This window comes from Mandrillus leucophaeus, unplaced genomic scaffold, assembly GCF_000951045.1.
Source record: "Mandrillus leucophaeus isolate KB7577 unplaced genomic scaffold, Mleu.le_1.0 Scaffold97, whole genome shotgun sequence".
Taxonomy (NCBI): domain Eukaryota; kingdom Metazoa; phylum Chordata; class Mammalia; order Primates; family Cercopithecidae; genus Mandrillus; species Mandrillus leucophaeus.
In genome coordinates this window covers 3,880,367-3,889,878 of record NW_012110585.1, presented here as the reverse complement: position 1 = coordinate 3,889,878, position 9,512 = coordinate 3,880,367, and the positions used below count along the sequence as shown (strand labels likewise).

Here is a 9,512-nt window from a genome sequence, read left to right as displayed (position 1 = left end):
TTTTTTCCATGCATGCATATGAATTAGATATTAGAATGAGAAGTTTCATAATGTACACAGGATTTGGTGTCCCAGTCTTATTTACTTGGCATTAAATCATTAGTATTTTTCTATATGATCAAATAGTTTTTGAGAATATTATTTCTAAGGCTACATACCATTCTGTGCTAGCTCATTTATTTGACCACTCCATATGGTTTGATGTTGGAGTCGAGTCTACTCCAACCAAGACCGCTCTTCCTCCTCCCCTTCCTCTTTCCTCTGGCCCACTCTCCTCCTGGTCCCCATCACTGATCACCCTCCTGCCCATAGGCACATGCCAGGCAGAATGGGAGCCACAGGGCAAGATGCCACCCTTGCCCTGGACAGGCTGCCTGTCCATTTGAGGCATGCGACAATTCCCCCATGAGAAAGCATCTGCACTCGCAGAAATAGAAGCCACAGTTCAAATGGGGAGCCAGGAGGTAGAGGTGGGACAAAGCATTTCCAGATGGGGCTGAATGGCCCATCCAAAAAGACCTTGGAGCATTCACCGTGTGCCAGGGCCATGGGCACACCAGTGAGCAACGCAGCCAACTAGGGCTCAGCACCAGGGCTGCGGTCAGAAACAGCCAGCACCCAGAAGGATGCTGCATCCCCAAGTCCAGATTGAGGCTTCTGCCTGCAAACATGGTTCCTGCCCTTCCGGAGCCTGCTTCCTCAGAGGGAGACAGGCACCAATCAAATAACCTCACAGGTAAACTTGGAATTATAACTGGTCCATGAAGGAGATAATGCAGGGGGCTGCCAGCACCTGTAACCTGGGGTTCCCTTGGGAGGCAGAGCTGCAGCAGCCCGTGGGGAGGAGCAGGTGTACAGAGGAACTGGAAGAGCATCTGTCTGGGGAGCAAGGGTCCGTGCAAGACAAGGCCCTAGAGATGGACAGAGGCCAACCAGGCCCCTGCAGCCAAGCTAGCTCTTAATCCTCCGAGGACTGGGGGCCGTTGAAGGCCTTTAAGCAGAAGTAGCTGAGATTGGACTTCCATTCTTAAGTTTCCCCTGCTTGTGGAGGAGTAACTGGCTTGGAAGGCGCTGAGAGTGGGTAAAGGGAGATCAGTAAGGAGACTGCGCGCACGCTTGGACCCGGGTGGCAGGTCCCAGAACTGGGTAGGGCAAGCTGCTGGTGGCTTGGGTAGGGACAGTGGCAGGGGGCAGGAAGAAGGAAGGTGTGATGTTTAGGAGCTGGAATCAGACGATCTGGATCAACTCCGTGACTCTCCAAAAGACGCCTGTTAATACACCCGCTGGCTTAGGACTCTTGCCTTATTGGCATGACTAGGTCTGTACTGGCAAGATGTCTCCTTAGACGACGTCCCTTGGAGGACCTTCCAGTGAAGGTCAGAAAGGAAGGGAGTAGGTCAGGGCTGGATGCGGAGTTGCAGTGAAGGACACGGGCACCAGAGGGCAGCACGAGGGTCTCGGGCCCCTGCAGGGGCTAAGGCCCCACAGAAGGCCCCGTCAGCGGTGCACCTGCCTGGAGGCTGCGTCAGTCACTTTGCAGCCCCACCACCACTCAGCTCCGCGTCTGCCCATGTAGACGGCGCCTGCGCGCACGCCCAGGGCTATCGTAAGAATGGCAGATTGGAGCGCTTTGAAAGACGCTTCCAGCCCCGGGCATCTAGGAAAGGTGCTTGGTGAGGTCTGGGGTAAGAGATCCTCAACGAGTAACCAGCCTTGGGGCCTCTGGTGTCTGGCCTGCGCCCCTCGTCAGAAGCTGGGACTGGTCCTGAAGACCTGCGGGCCGGGCAGCTCGAGCTGCTGTCCTGCGTGTGCCTTAGGGTTTGCAGCTCTGGGCTTTGATGGAGCAGAGACTGGGTCTTAGAATCTAAGGACAGCCAGAGGTGGCCGATGCCGCGCCCCTGGCGGGACAGGCACCCTGTGGTTAGTGGGGCAAACGCTCAGGTCTCTGCGCCTCAGTTTCCTCATCTGGCAGCCAGAGATACCTACACTTGCCCTGCTGGGTCGTCGGGGGGTGTTGCCCACGGTAGGCGCTCTGGAGCAGTCCGATGAACTCCAGCCGTGTGTAGGCGGGTGAGGCCGTGGGCTTGGGGTCCTCTTGCCCCCTCCATGCGGACAAACTGCTGACAGTGGCGCAGCCACGTTGCCACAATTGGGGGAAACTGCCTTGGTTTCGGGTTTAATGAGAAAATGGATGTTTGGGTTTGGTTTCATCTGGGGTTTGGCGAAGGCATGCAGTTCGTCTCCACTGGCGGGAGCCGCCCGGGCCGGAGAACCGACGGGGCGCTAGGACCCTGGGCGCTCTCGGACCCGGGGCGAGAATGCCCGGCCGGGATCGCGGTGAAAGGCTCGAGGCTGAGAGCTCGGCCGTCGCCAGGCAACCGCCCTGACGCAACGCAGGGGGAAAAAAAAAAGTCCTTTCCGAAAGGAGCAGCGCCGAGAATTCACCGGAGCTGGGAGAGGCCAGGCGGTAGCGCCGAGCTGAGGCCAAACCGGAGCCGGGCAGCGCGGACCCGCCCAGGAGGAGGCAGCGGGGACCCCGGCGAGTCCCCAGCAGGGCCCCTGGGCGCCCGGAAGGTGGGTTCGCGCCGGCGGCGGGGACTTTCCCAGGGGCTGGGAGGTGTGGCCGCGGCGAGCGGCGCGCCTGGGCAGGGGTTGAGGCGTCGCAGGTCCCCAGAGCGAGCGGTGGCGCGGAGCAGCCCGATCCCAAAGCGCCCCGGAGGGGGCGTGCGCCCACCGCCCCAGGGAGAGGCCGCTCATGCGCTCCCGCTCCTGCGGGCTCGCTGCCCTCCCAGAGGAGCCGGGCAGCCAGGGCTGGACTTGACTTCATCTCCCTGCTGGCCCTGTCAGGGCTCGGATTTTGGGTGGGGGTTTGGGGTCTGCCGTCTGAGAGGGAGGGCCCCATTCAGCCTCTCCGGGTCCCCTCCCAGGCAGCTGGTGACCTCCAAGCCCAGCCTGGCTCCTGTCTTCAGGTTCAGTGAGATGGAAGTTTTCTGTCCCCACGGATGCGATCCCTAACTCAGGAGAAGTGGCCCAGGGCACGTGGGCACCAGGGTGCTCTAAGGACCCAAGCCAATGTGACCTGAGGGAACGGCACAGCCCAAAGGGCCCCCGGGAATGAGCAGGTCAGCGTTGAAGGTGGGCATCCTGAGTCACCGAGACACGGGACCACAGACCACAAGGGGTGGGGTGTCTTCTTCAGCCAACTCAGGTTGGGTGTATTGCTTTTTTGCAAACCCATTCCTGCCTGGTTCTTGTTCCCGGTGGGGCTTGGAGGGAGTTCTGAGGACTGGGACCTCCTGGGAAAATCTGGAAGGAGGATTGACTCTAGGTTGGGGGCTGGCCACTGCCTTATGCCTGCAAGCAGGTTCTCCCAAGTCAGGTTTCCACAAACTCCCCGTCATTGCTGGAGAATCCCAGAAGATGAGATCAGGTCCCTATCCACAGGGTTTTCCCAAAGGGACACGTGCTCCAAAGCAGCTTCCCATTGATACAGTAGGCACAGTCCTGCCCCCTCACTAAGCTCAGGACGGAGCCTGGAGAGCGTAGACAAAGTCTTGGGAAAGCAGAGGTGCTGTGGCGCCTGTTGCCTGAGAGCGTCGGCAGGATAGGAACTTCTGCAGTGTGCTTTTAAGGAGCTTGGAAAGCAGCCATGGGCTGTGCTTGGAGTGGATAAAGATGACAGTTCTTCTTTCTTGAGTGCATTTATGGGCCATGCACTACTTTGAAACCCTTCACATCCCTTGGCCACTCCATCCTCCCCATCACCCTTCAAGGGGACTCTATTATCCTTGTTTTGCCAATGGGACTCTGAGAAATTAAGTGACCTGATGTGGCTCCCACACCTAGTGAGAGAGCAGAGACAGCCTCATGTGCTTGACTCCTGGGACAGTGCTCTCAAAGGAGGGCTGCTTTGGGAAATCTGAGGCACCTAAGGCCCAGAGAGGGGCAGAAACCACTCACACCCAGATGAAATGAGAACCGTGTGGTGGGGCTCATCTCGTGACCTGAGAAGGTCCCCTGCCTTCTTGAGGAACCTGGTGGAGCCAGGAAAGCCATTTCTTCTATCAGGAGCTTGCAAGTCTGTGCCGTCGGGCCTGGCCAGCCTCAATTCTTCTCACCTGAAGCAGAAGAAAGGGTTGCTCCCCCACACCCTGTTCTCCTCCTTGCCTGTCCAGAACCCCCAGACTCCCTGCGCACTTGCTCCTGTTCTTCTGGTCCTCCCAATTACATGCATGGATTTCCACTAAATTGCCAGTCCCCGCCTTCCTGTCTACGAGCTTGGCCCCCCTCCAAGAGGGACTCTGGCAGGGAAATAAATTAAGGCCGTACCTAACTGTTTGCTGAGAGAGAGCCACAGAGCCCCAGGCCAATGAGGAAGAAACTACTTGCTAGGCTTCTCACACCCTGGCTGCTGTGTTCTCTAGGCAAATCTTGCTCGCAGAAAGCCCGGTTGGCCCTACAGGAGCTCCTGGAATTCCCAGAACCCTTTGGGAGCTGTGCTTTCCCAAGGGACTTGAGCTGCTTGCAAAGGCGGAAGATGAATAACTGAGAACTTTGCTCCTGGTTTCCAGACCAGGGGTGGGAGAGCACTCACGTGCCACTAACTGGAAATCCCTTAGGAGTAGCCTGGCTGGCTCTTATTATGCAAATACACTCTGAGACTTGGATTGTCATGTGGAGAAAGGAAGGAAAAGCACAGACTGAAACAGACCTTGAGGAGCCGAGGATGGGCTACATGGTGGGCAGGGGGAGGTGGGGAGCAGGAAGGATGGGGCAGGGTGAGAAAAGAGTTTAGAAGGGGCAACAGGTGAGCCTCACTGACTCTGCGATCATCTGTAGAGTCTGAGCTGCCACCGAGGGCTGTGTTGCCAGGATGAGTCGGGTAGGCCACGGGTCTCAGCTTTTCCCTGGTTAGGACCGTTGCCCTGTCCATTAAAGGCCAACGCTTCCCCACCCTGACCTGTACCACTTCCCTCTGGAGAAGTGTTGGAGAGGAAGGACAAGCCTGGAGAGAGATGAGCAAAGCAGTTTGAGGGGGGCTGCTCCCACCTCACCCCCTTTCCTCCTGGGCACTGCCTGCCTGCTCAGCTCTGCCAGGCAGCATCAAATCTCATCCATCAGCCACTCTCAAGAGAAGGACTGTGCAGAGCAGTAGCCCAGACTCCCTGTGGGCACAGCTGTCAAGGGGCCTGTCTTCTCTAGCAGCAGCTGTCTAGCGTCAGGCTCCTCCCCACGCCAGGGCCCTGCCACGTGGCCTCAGCGCACAGTAGCTTCCCCCAAGTTGTCATCTCTAGTGGGGAGTGGCTTTGCTCCTCCACTGCAAAGCTCCCTTCACTGAGGAGTTTCCAAAGGGTCCCTCGGGTACCCGTAAGTGTGATCTTCCTCCCCAGCGGCCTTTGCAGAGACCTGCAGAGGATGGGGTTCACCTTCTCCCGTTGGGGGCATAGACCAAGCCCCCATTTCTTCAGTGTGGCCAGAAGTTCCTTCCAGGGCATCCTGATCCAAAGGTGGAAGCTGGCAGTAGATGCCCAAGGGCTCCCTCGCAGGGCTTGTCCCTTGGGACCTAGAGGGACAGGCCCAGGTCAGACCCCATTTTCCAGGTCCAGTGGCAGGTATGGAAAGAGCCTAGGTGGTGACCTGCGCACTGGCTACAGTTCCAGGCCTTCTCGAAGGCTGAGCAGCATTTCCTCATTCCAGGAAGCCAGCGGAGCCTCTGCGAGCTGGCTGGGCACAGCAGCCCCTAGGTCAGCAGGTGCACCCTTAAGGGGGTGGCCACCCAGGAAGGTTCTGGATGAGGGTCCTTGCCTTAGGGACCTGGCCCCCACTGTCCACCATCAAGTTGAAAGTGACACTACCTCACTAGTCCTGTGATCATCTCTACACACTTCACTCTGGAAGCCTCATGTCAGCTGTGAACTAACCTAAGTCCCTCGAGTCACAAAGGCACCTCCCAGGTTTGGTTGTGTGGCTGCTGCTGTTTTGTTTATTTGTTTGCTAGCAGCTGCTGAAAACTTGGAGGAAGGTGAAGACAACCTCATTATCAAGTTTGAATGAAAGCAGCCTCAGAGCAGATTCTGCCAGACATGTACACATTTTTGGACAAATATTTACCTGCACACGGGTCCAGCAGTCTGTACAGCCTGTCCTGTGGGCTCGGTGAAGCCCAGCAATCTGCTCTCTGCTGCCCTGACCACACCTCCCTGGAGCTCTCATGGATTCTTTCTCCTGCTCTTTCCTGAGTCAAGAGTGTCTCTGAGTTCATTTAGCCAACCCACATATCTTGAATACCTCTGTCTTTACCAATGAGAACGCATTTCTAATGTTTACTCTGCTAATCATCAAATGCCCAATGCTGACCAGAGATAAAGACACCCAAGTGCCTGTCCCGGCCGCCTCTGATGCAGATGCTTTCTGCTGGGAGGCAGTGGCTGCGAGTGGGGTGGGGGTGGGTGTTACTGATTGAATTCACCCAGGTTGCAGCTGGAATAATGAAACCACACAGAACAGCCCACCATCTCTGCAAAGGAGTTTAGGATCCAAATGCACCACCCTACCAAGGAAGCAGAAACTGAAGGCCCTGCCCTCAGGGAGCGTAGAGTCTGGCAGGGCTGCTGATGAGTAAAGGCGGTTTATGCAGTAGAGTCCTGAGTTGGCAGTAAGATGCTGTTCTGCATGCTTCAGTTAACTTTCTCAGTGCAGGAGCCATTTGCTAATTGGATGGACCAAGGAGAATGACAGCCAAGCACAGTCAAGAGCAGGAGGTGACAGTCCTATTAGAGGTGTAACTAAAAATTCATGTAAACTTGATCTCATTGGTCCTTCCAAGACTGTGAGGTACAATCCATTATAATCCTGTTTCATGGTTGCGGAACCTAGGCCTAGGAGGGTTGAATCTGTTGATCAAGGTCATAGAACTAGTAAGTGGCAGGGCTGGCTGTCAACCAACCCACGTCCCCCGACACCCGGCTCTGCCCTGTTGCTAACCTGCTCCATCCCTTTCTCCTGCTCCTGATTCCTTTCCTCTGTGAGGTGTGAACCCCGAGAGGCTTCAGCAGCCCGGTACCTCCAATGCAAGCTGACATGGCAGGGAAGCAAAGTCACACATCCCATTTTCTGTCCTGCCCGCGGGCACTCAGGCCACATGTCCCCGCCAAGCCCCAGTGCAGGCACAGCGCTGCGCCTGCAGCCAGTTACAGGCTGCACTGGGCAGTCCTGGCTGGGCTGAGGCCACACTGGGACCCCACTGCGTCCAAACACCAGGAAACCCTAAGGACCCTTCTAGTCCCTGGTAGGTCAGCGCCCCCAGCCTGAACATGGAGGTGCCCAGTTGGCATAAGCACAGGGAACACCGTGAAAGGCCTTAGGAAGTCTTTTAGAAATGTTGGGCTTTGGAATTTGTGCTGCGGATAAAGTAGAAAGCAGATCATCTGGACAGATCCCCACTTGAGCTGGAGTTTGTTGATTCTGCCTATTTCCAACTTGGAGCCAATTATCCTGTGGATTCGAATAGTCCTAGATCTGCCTTGTGTGGAGGCTGAGGCCCATGCCAGCTGGTTAGGAGCCACTCTGGTGGGCTGGAGCCATGAGGGAGGGCACACATCCCCAGCGTCCTTAGCTGTGCCCTGGCGTCTGAGTTTCAGCCAGCTGGGAAGTGTTTCCTGTTTGTATAGCCGGGGCACTGGCCCGCGCTGCATTCTGCTTTCATCTCTGCAGATTGCTCTAAAGGCCACTCTGTGTCTACTTTCTGCCCTCTAATCCCCACTGCCACCATGGCCTTTGGCCAGAAAAACCCTGGGTCTCATGTGGCGGTTGGCGGGCGGCAGCAGACTGTCTTAGCCCTTCTGAGCATCCATGCCTTGTCGAGCATTTCCCGGGAGGAAAACCACATCCTTCTCTCCTTTTCCCACGGCTACTTTCCCCCTCTCCATCTCCTCCAAAATCAAACTCTCAGATTCTCAGGCACCTCTCCCTGCCTGCCAGGGTCACCCTTTCCCAGAGCCCCACAGCCTTGGAAGGGACACACCAGCGACTGGGAGTCCCAAGAGCCCCTCTCCCTGCAGTGGCCCTGGGCTTTCTCCCCGCCTTTCAGGGAGGCCATAAATTAGATCTGTGGCTCCCAGGAGCCAGGGCCTCTTTCTGAGCAACAGGGAAGCCGTCTTTCTTGGCGATTTTCTCGGCAGCCTCTTTCACCGGGCTAAATGAAAAGGAAGGTTTCCGCGCTCCCAGCCTTCCTGCAGGAGGACTGTGCGTCAGCTCCAAGCAGCCTGAGCCCATCAATTATTCAGCATGGACCCAGCACTTTGAATTTGCAAAGGTCTTAAGTATTTTTATAGATTCTTTCCTCATAATGTCCCAGCAAGACAAGCAAAGTTTCCCTGTTTCCTAGACAATAGATGCAAGGGGCAAGGTTCAACTTGGAGTCAGAAGACTTGGGTGCAAGCCCAGCCAGCCCCACTCGTGGAGCTGTGGGACCTGGGACAGTTCTTTCGATGGCTCTGGTGTGCAGTTCTCTGTGGTATAATTCTTAGGGAGGCCTCCCTAGCTCAAGTCATTGTGTGGGGGGGGAAAAATTGCAAATGCAGTGTGATTAAAAAATGCATGTGGTTGCTCTTGTTGCTCCAGGTGTGGAAACGGAAGCTTCAATCCTGAGCTGAAGTGCAACCATTAGCATAGGACACTGCAGACCAGGCTTTGCTGGGAGACAGTCCCCAGGGAAACATGGGCGAGTCGGCGCCTCTACTCTCTGACCCCATGGGTGTGGCTCCATGACATGGTGGTCCCCCTACCTTCTGCTGTGGGCTGACTCTGCATGTGTCACGGTGGAAGAGGGCGCAGAGGTCATCACACCCAAACCCATGGCTCAGGGTGGGACGGGACCCCAGTAGCTGACTCCCAGGCCAGGAACTCTCTTCTCTTCCACACCAGGCTGGGTCTGTCTAAAATGTTTCTCCCACTCCCATCAGCAATGCTGGGACCCCAGGTGGGAGGCACCCAGGGCTGCCCAAAGTCAGAGTATTAGGGCAATCTAGGGGTATAGCCCACTAGGTTGCCTGCCCCCTCCCAGAGTCCTGTACTGGGTTTCATGCCATGTACCCATCCTCTCACACTGGTGGCCCCAGGGACAGCATCACGGTTGTCCCTGGGACTAGCCCAGGAGCCACCCCCATCAACCGAAACAGACAAATGAAATGAGTTCCTGGCCAGGCGCAGTGGCTCACTCCTGTAATCCCAGCACTTTGGGAGGCTGAGGTAGGCTGATCACCTGATGTCAGGAGTTCAAGACCAGTCTGGCCAACATGGTGAAACCCTGTCTCTACTAAAAATACAAAAATTAGCCGGGTGTGGTGGCAGGAGTTTGTAATCCCAGCTACTTAGGAGGCTGAGGCAGGAGAGTCACTTGAACCTGGGAAGTGGAGGTTGCAGTGAGCTGAGATCGCACCACTGCATTCCAGCCTGGGTGACAAGAGCAAAACTCTGAGAAAGAAAGAAAGAGAGAAAGAGAGAAAGAGAGA

At 56.3% G+C, this 9,512-nt stretch overlaps 1 protein-coding gene across 1 annotated transcript in view; it reads left to right on the top strand.

Annotated features, from left to right (window-relative positions):
* Nucleotides 1–2,382: 2,382 nt before the first annotated feature.
* The window catches only part of LOC105532598, a 29,984-nt gene continuing 22,854 nt past the window's right edge, over nt 2,383–9,512 (top strand). Inside the window, exon 1 of the mRNA XM_011970773.1 lies at nt 2,383–2,574. The gene's annotated coding sequence lies outside the window, so the exon portion shown is untranslated. The remainder of the gene's footprint in view (nt 2,575–9,512) is intronic.